Here is a 14,143-nt window from a genome sequence, read left to right as displayed (position 1 = left end):
GACAGAGATCTGAAAAATGATTAGGAGCCAATAGGCAACAAGTATATGGGAGAGAGCAGAAGGGTGAGTTCAGATAGGGTGTAGCATGTGCAAAGGTCCTCAAATATAGAGCATGTGGCCCTTTTCTCAAATGGGAAAAACAAAACAAAAAGCTTCCAGAATGGCTAGAACAATAAAATACAGATAAAGATGTGGTTGAGGTTGATGAAGTAGACTGCCATTCACAGAACACTTAACATAGTTCATGTAATCCTCATAATCATTTAAGATACACATGTTGTCCATCTTACATATCAGGAAACTGAGACATTAAGGTGGTTTGTCAGAGGTAATACAGGTAGTAAATGGCAGACTCTAGATTTGAATCTAGGTATTGGGCCCCAGAATCAGTGCTCTTAACAATTGTAGCCTGACATGATCACTCTTGCATTGGATAAGATCACTTTAGCTACAATTGAAAAATGAATTCAAGGATAACTAAAAACCTGAAAAGACCAGTTAAGAAACTACTGAAGTATTCCAAGAAAAGTATTCCAAGAAAAGTTTGGTGTAGAGTGATGATAGTGAAGTTACAGAGAAGTAGGTGCTGTACTATTTTACAAAGTGAATGAATGAAAAATTAATGAAAAATGAGTCTGAACCACATGTATAAATATGGCAATATACTGCCTTACGAAATGTTTTTTATAAGGAATAATTGCTGAACTATCTGTTGGAATAAAAACTGGGGCAGATATAAATCATTTAGATTTATTTATGCTACTACCAAGCAAGATTTTTATCTTAAATATATGAAAGAAAAAGATGTTAATCTACAAAATAACAGGTTGTATATATCCATTTTATAACCGTGGTACACTTGATGCCATAAAGCTCTTCTAGTTCTCATTAGACCTTTAAATATTCTTAACCAAAAATAAATTACAATGCAAAGCTATTATTGCTTCTCAGATATGGGAGTAAAGGGAAAATGCTGTAAATATAAATACAGGTGAATTGAAAGAAAGAGATCATTCATTGTAAAATTGAGAATCATAGCCTTCCCGAGCAATAAAGGCAGATGGGCAGAAAAGATATACTTTGGTATAGCTTGAAAAATTGATATTTCTGTTTCAGATATCCAGCTGTACTCATAGCCTGCATTAATGCATTTTGTGGTTAAGACATTTTTATCCTAGTAAGCTAGAAGGTATAATAAGACATTAACATCTATTTTTAATATTCTACCTTTTATTTCTTTATTCTCATCCTTTCTGTAATTCTGAGTACCATATAGACACAGATTACCTAATTATTTAATTGTGAGAAACTTTATTTTTTATTTTTTTTTTTATTTTTTATTTTTTTAATTTTTATTATTATTATTATTTTTTTCCAGTGGGTTTTGTCATACATTGATATGAATCAGCCATGGATTTACATGTATTCCCAAGAAACTTTATTTTTTAAAATATCTAGCTGTAAAACATTCAAATTCACTTTGGTTTTATAATAAGGAAACTAAATGAAAGAAGAATCCTTTATTTAGGGATAAGTAGGGAAGTGATAGATGGAGGATATAAAATAGAATCTGAGGTGAATGGCAGGATATTTCCCTTCTACCTTCTGAGCAACTCAGCCGAGGTTGAGCAGGGTTGGTTTCCTCACAGAAAATCAAGGTTGGAAGCTGTGATGGTCTGGAGCAGGGTGTCAGAACCTTAAGATATCAGAGTTTTAAGGAGGACTTGGGTGCTGGAGGGTGACCTGTAATGCTAAGTCAGGGCTTAAGTGGGGTGAGGATAGCCCCCAAATTAGGGGATGGTGTGCTCAGTGAGTGGTGTGAGAGTATGAGTAAGATGAAGAGGATGACCATGTGAGAGGATTGGGAGAGTGGTATTTACATTGGTGAAAAAGTAATTGCAGTTTCAGACTGTGAATTTTAAATCATTATAACTAAGCTCAAACACATTTTTATTAATCAAAATAGGAACCATTACAGTTAACTCAGTTTTGCCAATGAGAAATAAGTTTGTTTATTCCTGTAGCATAAAAATCTGTGCTTTAGGATTCAGTGAACTCTTGGAAAACATTTCTTGCATCCTGCTGGTTGTGTAAGCATTTTCCTTGCAAAAAGTTGTTGAGATGCTTGAAGAAGTGGTAGTTGGTTGGGGAGAGGTCAGGTGAATATGGTGGATGAGGCAAAACTTCATAGCCCAGTTTGTTCAACTTTTGAAGCATTGGTTGTATGAAATGCGGGCAGGCGCTGTTGTGGAGAATAAGGCCCTTTCTACTGATCAGTGCCCAGCTGTAGGTGTTGCAATTTTCAGTGAATCTTGTTGACTGACTGAGTATAATTCTCAGATACAATGGTTTCGCTGGGATTCAGAAAGCTGTAGTGGATCAGATGGGCAGCAGACCACAAAACAGTGACCATGACACTTTTTTGGTTCACGTTTGGTTTTGGGAAGTGCTTTGGAGCTGCTTCTTGGTCCAACCATCAAGCTAGTTGTCACTGATTGTCATATAAAGTTCACTTTTCATCACATGTCATGATTCGCGAAATGGTTTGTTGCATAGAATAAAAGAAGGTGACACTTCAAAGTGACAATTTTTCTGATTTTTGGTCAGCTCATGAGGCACCCACTTAGCGAGCTTTTTCACCTTTTCAGTTTGCTTCAAATGCCAAACGGCTGTAGAATGGTCACCGTTGAGTTCTGGGGCAACTTTTTGTGTGGTTGTAGGAGGATCAGCTTCAGCGATGCTCTCAGTTGGTTGTTGTCAACTTCTGATGGCTGGCCACTATGCTCCGCATCTTCAAAGCTCTTGTCTCCTTTGTGAAACTTCTTGACCTCCCCCACCGCACTGTACTTTTGTTACCGGTTCCTGGGCCAAATGTTGATGTTTCCAGTTGTCTCTGCTGCTTTACAACTCATTTTGAACTCAAATAAGAAAATCACTCAAATTTTCTTTCTGTCTAACATAATTTCTCTAGTCTAAATATAAAATAAACAAGTAATGTCATTAATAAAAAACATGAAGTGACAAATGTGCGTTAAAATGATATGTTGTAACATAACCACATTTATTTAAAAATGTATTCCAGTGTCAAATGGCAAATTTCAGCAATGTAAAACTGCAATTACTTTTGCACCAACCTAATAGCTATAACCCATTGTAGCGATTGGGTTATACTGAGTGGAAGACATCCGTGCAGGAGGGCAGCCAGGCTCAGGGTAGTGGAGCCCAGGCAGAGCGAGAAGGGGAATCCAGTGATGGTTGAGCACCAGTGATGTCAGCCTGATGCAGAGTGTCCGAGAAGAGAAGAGTGGCCGCAGTCTAACAGTGATGTGGAGACTGAGTTCAGCCAGGAAGGTACCGGGGAGTAGTGGCAGCAGCAAAGGGAGATTGGTTACACGTTAGGGGTCATCTGAGCGAGTCAGCAAACATATTAAGGGTAAAAGGAGCCAGGTCTTTCAATTTGGAGAAGGGAATTACAAATATTAAAAGGGTGTTTGTGGTGTTATATTAGAATTTGGAAATATTGATGTGAACTCAAGGTTTTCAGTATATTAGGTAGATCAAGAGGTAAATGTGTGTCTGTCTATATCCACCTATGTGTATGTGTGTGTATTTGCACTCAAAGTCTGTTCACTGAGAGGGACTTGGAGTAGTGAGACACCTATAGCAGTCAATGAGAGTATCTATTATCCAACTCCTGACTTCTGAATATCTTTCTCCACTAAAAGGAACAGAGTTCCTTGGGGAAATACCTGATTCCAGGGCTGGGGTGGGGAAAATAAAAGATGAGCTGAAGTATTTTGTGTTAGGAAGTGAGGAAGTGTTCAAAGAATGTTGAGAATATGTGAAAAACAGGTGTCAGCCTAAATGGGCTCCCACTGGCCAAATATGGGACAATTTGAGCATCAAAATAAATAATGATGGTTATGAATGACAGTACATGGAATACAATAGGAGCCCATGACTTCATGCTGATGTAAATAAATTAAGTTGAAAGTCTGAGGGAAAAAAAGTATTTCATAGTTTTAAAGTTAATTGCAAAGGAAAAAAGTAACTTTATACTGGAAAGCTCTGGCAGTTATTTCCTTAATCAAGCGATCAGTTAATGTCACCAGTAGTGGGACTTATTGTGGTCATTTGTCTCCTGATTGGATGCAGTGAGAAGGATGCTTCATTTCCTGCCAAAGACACATAATCTGAATGGTGGGGACAGATTAGACAAACTCAAATCAATGGTCATTCGACAAAATAACTGGCTTTAAACCTTCAAAAGTGTCACAGTCATGATAGATAAGGGAAGATTGAAGAACTATTTCAGATAGAAAGAGACGAAAGAAAAGTGGCAATAATTGTAACATTGTTCTAGACCTGGTCCTATTGTTGTAAAGGACATAGTTGGACCAGTTGAGCAAACCTGAACAGGGTCTGAGGGTTAGGTGATAGTTGTATCAGTGTTAATTTCCTGATTTTGGTGGTGACATTTTTGTTATGTTGTAGAATGTTCTTGTTTGTAAAAAATACACTTTAAAGCATTTGGAGGTGAGAAAAAGTAAGTGGAAAGTGTGAGAAGTAGAAACAGCAAGTACACAAAACAACTATTTGGAAGAATTTGCTAAGAAAGGAAGCAGAGTAGGAGAGCTATATGAGGGCATGGTCTTAGTTTTTGTCTTTTTTTTTTTTTTTTAAACACATGAATGATGTTACAGGATGTATGTGAATGAGAAAGATGTAGAGGAAAGAGAAAAGGATAATGCAGGAAAGGATATAATTTCAGAAGCAATGTACTTAACTAAGAAATGGCATGAGATCAATGCACAAATGAAGAACCTTATCTTAGGAGCAAGGACCAGTGGAACAGAGAAGGCAGAGTACAGGCTGATAGATTAATGATGCAAAGATGAGATAATTATAGGTAATTATCAATTTTCCCAGTGAAATTATCAAATATCCTCGCTGAGAATGTGGAAAGGAAAGATGGTATTGGAGGTTTCATGAGAAAGAGGAAGTGAGAAATAGTCATTGTGAAGAGTAGGGGAATGAATAGACCAGGAAAATGTAATGGGATCAAAAGGTAACCTGAAGGCCCTCATGAGGTTTGTGATAAAAAGCTTGAAGGTGAGACCAAGCAGTGCAAATGGCACAACCTACTTTTCCTACCTTCTCTTCCCACACAGGTCGGTTCTTCAAAGCATTTCTGTTCTTTTAAGTAGTTTTGAAATAATGTCTGGGCTTCTAGTCTCTTGGCTACTTCTTTGTTGAGGTAGAGTGGGAGCTCTATATTATAAGAGGATTAGCAGTATCTGGCCTCTGTCCACTAGATACTAGTAGCAGTTCCCCCATTCCCCCCAACAGTTGTGACATCCAAAAATTTCTCCAAACATTGTCAAATGTCCCTTGGGGTGAGGATGGTTCAAAATTGACACCAGTTGAGAATCATATTGTAGAGTAATTAGTAAAAGTTGCGTATCTGTCTTTAAGTTTGGCATATGTCTACTTGTATATAAATAAACTTATCTTGAAATCTTAGTGAAAATTTGGCTGTAAGCTTAATTGATTTTTATAAATTTAAATCATTTTAAGTAAACTGTCATACCCTAATATGATAGCAGCCCCTAGAAAGATTTTTACTGACTTGAAATGAGTGTGTGAGTGCTAAGTCTCTTCAGTCAAGACTCTTTGTGACCCCATGGACTGTAGCCCTTCAGGCTCCTCTGTCCATGGGATTCTCCAGGTAAGAATACTGGAGTGGGTCTCCATGCCCTCTTCCAGGGATCTTCCGAACCAGGGATCTAACCCAGGTCTCCTGCATTGCATATGTGATATGTTTATGAGAATGAGAAAAATTCTTAAGTTCAGTTAAAAAAGTCTAAAGGTTCTGTAAAACTATAGTCAGTATTGATCATTCCAAATTAGTAAAAGTAACTAACTGAACACTTATATATATAGTTATACATGTTCATTTATTGTTGTTGTTGTTTAGCCGCTAAGTCATGTCCGACTGTTTTGTGACCTCCATGAGCTATAGCCGCCAGGCTCCTCTGTCCATGGGGTTTCCCAGGCAAGAATACTGGAGTGGGATGCCATTTCCTTCTCCAGGTTATCTTCCTAACCCAGGGGTTGAACCTGTGTCTTCTGCGTTGGCAGGCAGATTGTTTACCACTGAGTCACATAGGGAAGCCCTATGTTCTGTTACTTTTCATAAAAACTATCAGGTAGGTGGTATTTTCCCTTACTTTACAGATGAGTAAAGTTCAGTTCAATTAAGTCGCTCACTTGTGTCCGATTCTGTGACCCCATGGACTGCAGCACACCAGGCTTCCCTGTCTATCACCAACTCCCGGAGTTTCCTCAAACTCATGTCCATCGAGTCGGTGATGCCATCCAACCGTCTCATCCTCTGTCATCCCCTTCTCCTCCTGCTTTCAATCTTTCCCAGCATGAGGGTCTTTAAAGATGAGTCAGTTCTTTGCATCAGGTGGCCAAAGTATTGGAGTTTGAGCTTCAGCATCAGGCCTTCCGATGAATATTCAGGACTGATTTCCTTTAGGATGAACTGGTTGGATCTCCTTGCAGTCCAAGGGACTCTCAAGAGTCTTCTCCAACACCACAGTTCGAAAGCATCAGTTCTTCAGTGCTCAGCTTTCTTTATAGTCCAACTCTCACATCTGTTCATGACTACTGGAAAAACCATAGCTTTGACTAGACAGAACTTTGTTGGACACAGATTAAGTAGTTTAGGCAAGATCCAAGAGTCAGTAAGAGGTGGGATTGAGAGTCAAACCCAGATGTTCTGTCTTCAGGATCTGAACTCTAGACTAGTCTGTTATTCTGCCTCCAGACATTGCTGGTGGCAAATGTTCAATCCTGGATTAACCTCCATCTGCCAGCCAGGTCTAAAATAAACAGGTATATATAACTAGAAAAAATATACACTACATTATATCAGCTGAACAAAGTATTTGGAAAGTAAATCTACCATAAAAACTTAATGTTAACTGTGTTCCAGAGTCAGATATTAGGGAGTTAAAAAAAATCGTAAAAAATACTGTTCTCTTGTACAACTCTTGATAACTGAGAAAGAGCTGTGTGTTATTTGGTTTTGTTCTGAATGTTTCTTTCAACAAGGAAAAGGTTACAGTGCTGAAATCATGAGGGTGCTATATTAAACCTATTACCCTATCCTAGTTTTAGTTGTGAACATTTCCCAAAACCTCAAAATCTTTTCTAGGCATGGAGAAAGAATAGTTAAAAAAAAAAAGTTTAAAAATTAAAACTTCACTTTATTCAACACATACTTATTGAGCATTTACTATGCGCAAACATTGTGAGTTTTAAAATCACAGGGCTTAGAATAAATCACATTCTCCAAACTTAGGACTTACTATGATAGTAACTCTAAGTAACAGCACTCTATGCATCATGGTGGTTCCAGTTAAAAACCTAGATTTTTGCCTTAGTTTCTTGCCAGTATCTTGTTTGTATTTAGTATCTTAATCTCTCTGGAGAACTGTGGCCTTATTACCCTTTCCAAGCTCCTACCAACATTCCATTCCTGGCATTCTGCTATTCTTAGAATACCTCACTCCTTGAAGTGAGATGTACTGTTCTTAGTAAATCTGCCAAATAAACAGGTTTCTGAGCCCCATGGACCCCTATACTTGATTTCTCAAGAAGATTTCTATCTGGAACTTTTATGCCCAGATTGACTAGATTGGACATTCCTGTTACCAAGAATTCCTAAGTCATATTTAAGTTTATACGTACTGTGGACATCAAAATTCCTGGACACCTCACCCCATAGATTGATTCAGTAGGTCTTGGGTGAGACCTAGAATTCATTACCTTTAAAGCCCCACAGGTACTTCTTATCTGAGAACCAGTATTTGGGAATCTTTGCTTTGAACTGTTGATTCTCAAATGCTGGTCGCATAACAAATTTTTCACTAATACTACAAAAAATGAGAGAAATAAGTACTACTTGGTGATTAAAAAAATAAGCTCTTAATTATCCTAAATTATCCTAATTTAAAGGACTGTCTTATTCTGAGATTATGTCTTTTCTTCTTGTTTAGTTGCTCAGTTGTGTCCCCCTCTTTTGTGACTCCTGTGTCCTTGGGATTTCCCAGACTAGAATGTCTTCTCTTGAAAGTGAAAGTGTTAATTGCTCAATTGTGTCTGACTCTTTGCAACCCCATGAACTGTAGCCTACCAGGCTTCTCTGTCCATGGAATTCTCCAGGCAAGAATACTGGAGTGGGTAGCCATTTCCTTCTCCAGGGAATCTTCCTGACCCAGGGATTGAGCCTGGGTCTCCTGCAAGGCAGGCAGATTCTTTACCGTTTGAGCCATCGGGGAAGCCCATATCTTCTCTTGCGGGGGGGGGGGGGGGAAGTGGGGGGGCACATATTGACAGTTTCTTTGATAAAATGATGGTGAGTAGAGCTGTAATTTATTTGTTAAATTATTTGTAATTTTATTTGTTAAACGTGTTGAAACAAACACAAGGTTGATAATTGTTTGTTATCCCCAATATCTAATTTGAAATTACACTGGTCATGAAATCCAAAAGTTCAGGAGCGCCTTGTTTTAGACTACTCAACTACCTAGTCAAGTGACACACCCATGACGTTTCCCCAAGGGCCAATTTCTCCAGTTTCACTTGGCTGTTTACTCTTCCTGCTTTCTACCCCAGATATCCTCAGAATTATGCCCCATACTTTGTAACCTTGGTACTTGGTAAGCGCCTCTACTTTGGGACATTCAAGGACTTCTAGCTGTGAGAACATCATATTAAAAAATTGTATACAGGTCGTTAATTTTTTATTGATAAACATTAGACTGTTAAGTCAAATTAGTTTTTAGTAATTAAAAAATGCAGTAATAAATAACCAATGAAGATTTACTGGGTAAAAAAACAACAGCCCCCCACCAAAAACCATAGTAACAAAAAAAAAGGCAAAAAGAATGCTATCAACTAGATTCATAGAAAAATGAGAGACTCAATACTGTTCAATGCTGTTTCAAGAATTAGTGTTATGTTTAAGGGCCAAATCCATGCTAAGATTTAGATATTGCATCTTTCAGCTTTTATTTTAGCAATTTAATGAAACAGTCTGCCTTTTCCAAGCCAGGTGGACACAAATATTACATTCAGAATTTTCTTAGAATGCTTAGATTTATGTAGCCATTTCCAAAAATTTCAAAAGTAATATTTCTTCTAAGGGGAAGTTTAATTTTGACTCAGGTTTTCTTAATTCATGTAGTCACGATGATAGGAAAGATGCTTAGCGGTGATTCAGACAGTCCTGAGGTTTGCTTTCCAAAAGTCAGCTGTTGATTCATACATCAAAATTTGTAACTTTGCAAAATCTTATTTTTCCTCCAGAGCACTGCACTTCTTCACGGTTTGATTTTACTGAACTCGGGATAGTTCAGCAAGGAGAAATGACTAAACCTGTAGTAGCCACTTGCTCCATGCACATACCAACCTGAGTTTAGATACTTTGGACACATCAGTAATGCCTTTGTCTTTTTCCTGCAGTGTCAAATGGAAAGACTCCCAACTCTGTACCCCTCATAAATCACTTAACCTCTGAGAACTCATTTTTCTCTATATAAAATAAGGATAATACCACCAGTTTCATAGAGTTGTGGATGAGATAATGCATATAAAGTTCCTTCACACTTTGGACACTGGAGTATACTTCTTTCAGATGTTTTTATACTTTCTTAGATGACCCTAGGGACACTTTATAGTTTGGGTCTCTAGGATCTTTTAATTCTAAAACCTGCTAATTGAAAGAAACAGATTATTAAATGTCTTCAACAGGTTTATGCCAAATTAAGTTTCCAGACTGTATTTCAGATCTTCCATTTAGCACAAGAGCAAATAACGCCTGTGGTAGAATTGGGGGGGGGGAACCCCCATAATCTTTATCACTTCTTCCAATGCATGGTATTATTAATCCTGTGTTACCATGGAAGCCTTTCAGATAAACGCCACAGTGGAAGAAGTGCATAACTAACAAACAGCTGAAACTTTCCTCCTTTTGTTGTAGGTATCCCTCCATATTGTGAAACAAACGTCTTAATTTCTTTATAAGCACTTAGATAGGCCTCAGAGGTCAGTGTTGCTGTTTTTTTTCCTTTTGGCTAAAAAAATCTCAGGGAACTATTTGTTGGGTTCTATTTTCAGAATATTTTTACCAAAAAAACACTTCAGACCCATCTTTATTACCACAACCATCCAATCAATAGTCATTTGGTATTAACAGCATCGAAAAAGCAAGAAAGTTCCAGAGAAACATCTATTTCTGCTTTATTAACTATGCCAAAGCCTTTGACTGCATGGATCGCAATAAACTGTGGAAAATTCTGAGAGACGGGAATACCAGACCACCTGACCTGCCTCTTGAGAAGCCTGTATGCAGGTCAGGAAGCAACAGTTAGAACTGGACATGGAACAACTGACCGGTTCCAAATCAGGAAAGGAGTACATCAAGGCTGTATATTGTCACTGTGTTTATTTAACTTATATGCAGAGTACATCATGAGAAATGCTGGGCTGGAAGAAGCACAAGCTGGAATCAAGATTGCCAGGAGAAATATCAATAACCTCAGATATGCAGATGACACCACCCTTATGGCAGAAAGTGAAGAAGAACTAAAGAGCCTCTTGATGAAAGTGAAAGAGGAGAGTGAAAAAGTTGGCTTAAAGCTCAATATTCAGAAAACTAAAATCATGGCATCTGGTCCCATCACTTCATGGCAAATAGATGGGGAAACAGTGGCTGACTTTATTTTTGGGGGCTCCAAAATCACTGCAGATGGTGATTGCAGCCATGAAATTAAAAGACACTTACTCCTTGGAAAGCTATGACCAACCTAGACAGCATATTAAAAAGCAGAGACATTACTTTGTCAACAAAGGTCCATCTAGTCAAGGCTATGGTTTTTCCAGTAGTCATGTATGGATGTGAGAGTTGGACTATAAAGGAAGCTGAGTGCCGAAGAATTGATGCTTTCGAACTGTGGTGTTGGAGAAGACTCTTGAGAGTCCCTTGGACTGCAAGGAGATCCAACCAGTCCATCCTAAAGGAGATCAGTCCTGGGTGTTCATTGGAAGGACTGATGCTGAAGCTGAAACTCCAGTACTTTGGCCACCTGATGCCAAGAGCTGACTCATTTGAAAAGACCTTGATGCTGGGAAAGACTGAAGGCAGGAGGAGAAGGGGACGACAGAGGATGAAATGGTTGGATGGCATCACTGACTCAATGGACATGAGTTTGGGTGAACTTCGGGAGTTGGTGATAGACAGGGAGGCCTGGCGTGCTGCGGTTCATGGAGTAGCAAAGAGTTGGACACAACTGATCAACTGAACTGAACTGATTAATAGCATCAGAAAGGAAAAGAGTACTGATACCTGAAATTTTTAAGAATATTTAAGGGGAAAAATTAAGAAAACTAATGGCCTAGTAGTTGGGGATAAAATAACGATAGTTTGAAATTTTAACCAATTTAAGAAGTCACATTTATAAGTATGTAGTTAATTCCTATGTTAAAATGGAGGCATAGTAAAAGTCCAGAGAAATTTAGATTCAAAGCAGATAATAGTTCTTTTAGAAGAACTTTTTTTGAAGTTACATTGGTGGCTCAGATGGTCAAGAATCTGCCTGCAACACGGAAGACCTAGGTTCACTCCCTGGGTTAGAAAGATCCCCTGGAGAAGGGAATGGCTACCCACTGCAGTATTCTTGCCTGGAGAATCCCATGGACAGAGGAACCAGATGGGCTACAGTCAGTGGGGTCATGAAAAGTTGGACATGACTGAGTGACTAACAGTGACTTTTTTTCAAGATTGATTTATAACATTATGTTTCATGTAAATAATCCTTTATTTTTAAATACTTTTAAGTACCTTGTATTGTGCTCACCACCCAAAGTGTGTTTTCCATTGTCACCATTCAGTTGACTATCCATTTAATAATCTGCCTTCTCTTCTGGTACCTACTACTCTGTTCTCTGTATCTACATATTTTTGTTTGGTTTGTTCCTTTATTTTGTTTTGTTTATTTTATGTACTTCACATATGAGTGAATCATATAGTATTTGTTTTTCTCTGTCTTACTTAGTAGAATTTCTCAAGATCCATTCATGTTGTCACAGATGGCAAGATTTCATCTTTTTCGTGGTTGAGTAGTATTCCATTTTATTTTGTTTGCACCACATTTTTTATGTCTGTTCATCTGTTGATGAGCCATTAGGTTGTTTCCATATCTTGGCTGTTGTAAATAATGCTGCAGTGAACATGAGGGGGCAGATATTTTTTTTAGGTTACAGCTTTTATATTCTTTGGATAAATACCCAGAATGGGATAGCTGGATCATATCATAGTTCCATCCTTAATTTTTTGAGATATCTCCATACCGTGTCTTCCATAGTGGCTGTTATCAGTTTACATTCATGAGAGTTCTCTTATCTCCATGTCCTCACCAACACCTTTTATTTCTTGTCTTTTTGATAATAAACATTCTGAGAGGGATGAAATAATATCCCATTGCAGGTTTTATCCCCCTTATTGTGGTTTTTATTTGCAACTGCCCAATAATCAGTGATGTTGAACATCTTTTTATGTGCCTATTGGCTACCTCTATGTCTTCTTTGAAAAAGTGTCTGTTTCACTCCTCTTCTCATTTTAAAACCAGGTTGTTTGTATTTTTGTTGTTGAGTGTATGAGTTCTTCATATGTTTTGGATATTAACCCCTTAACTGGATATGTCATTTGCAAATATCTTCTTCCATTCTTTTCTTTTTACTGATAATTTCCTTTGCGTGTGTGAACTTTTTAGTTTGATATAATCCCATTTGTTTATATTTGCTTTTGTTTCCCTTGCCTGAGGAGACATATCTAGAAAGATACTGCTTAGATTTGATGTCAGAGAGCATATTGCTTATGCTTTCATTTGAATAAATGCCCAGAATGGGATAGCTAGATCATATGGTAGCCCTGTTCTTAATTTTTTGAGATATCTCCTTACTGTGTCTTCCATAGAAATTTTATGACATCAGGTCTTAGGTTCAGGTCCTTAATAATTTTTCTGTCTGGTGTGAAATAGTGGTCTAGTTTCATTTCTTTGCATGTGGTAGTTCAGTTTTCCCAACACCATTTATTGAAGAAACTATCTTTTCTTCATTGTATGTTCTTTGCTCCTTTGTTATACATTTATTGCCCTTATATGTGTGGGTTTATTGCTGGGCCCTCAGTTCTATTCCATTGATCTATATATTTATCTTTATGCCAGTGCCATGCTGTTTTGATTACTGTAGCTGGATAGTATAGTTTGAAAGCAGAGAGTGTGATACCTCCAGCTTTGTTCATTTTTCTTAGGATTCTTTGACTGTTTGGGTTCTTCTGTGGTTTCACATAAACTTTAGAATGTTTGGTTCGATTTTTGTGAAAATTTTCCTTGGGATTTGGATAAGAATTGCACAGAGTCTGTAGACTGCTTTAGTCTACATTTTGACAGTGTGCATCCTTCCAATCATTGAGCACAGACGATTTTTCCTTTGAATTGTATTTTCTTCAGTTTCCTTTACAATGTCTTAGTTTTCTAGTGTACAGATTTTTCACCTCCTTTGTTAAGTTTATTCCTGTGTATTCTTTTTGTTGAGGATTATAAATGGGACTGTTTTCCTGTTTTCTGCTGGCTTATTGTTAGCATATAGAAATACAACAGATTTTTGTATAATATATTGATTTTGTATCCTGCAGGTTTACTGTATTCATTTATTCTTACAGTTTTTTAGTGGAGTTTTTAATGTTTTCTGTATATAAAATTATGTTATCTGAACATAATGACACTTCAACTTCTTTCTTTCTGGTTGTAGATCTTTTATTTTTCTTTTCTTGCCTACTTCCTCTGGCCGAGACTTCCAATAATATGATGAATAGGAGTGGCGAGAGTGGGCATCCTTGTTTCTGTTCTTAGAGGGATCACTTGATTTTTTTCTTTTCTTTTTTTTTTTTAACCATTGAGTATGATGTTACTTGTAGATTTGTCATATATGGCCTTATTGTGTTGAGGTACATCCCTTCTTACCCACTTTATTAAGAGTTTTTTTTTTTTTTAATCATAAATGGGTGTTG

General features: G+C 37.5%; 1 protein-coding gene across 2 annotated transcripts in view; it reads left to right on the top strand.

Annotated features, from left to right (window-relative positions):
- The window catches only part of FNBP1L (formin binding protein 1 like), a 114,749-nt gene that overhangs the window by 18,670 nt on the left and 81,936 nt on the right, over positions 1–14,143 (top strand). The window lies entirely within an intron of this gene.

The sequence above is a fragment of the Dama dama genome, chromosome 20 (genome assembly GCF_033118175.1).
Source record: "Dama dama isolate Ldn47 chromosome 20, ASM3311817v1, whole genome shotgun sequence".
Lineage (NCBI taxonomy): Eukaryota > Metazoa > Chordata > Mammalia > Artiodactyla > Cervidae > Dama > Dama dama.
The sequence above is the reverse complement of the archived record's forward strand: the minus strand, read 5'-3'. Positions and strand labels throughout refer to the sequence as shown.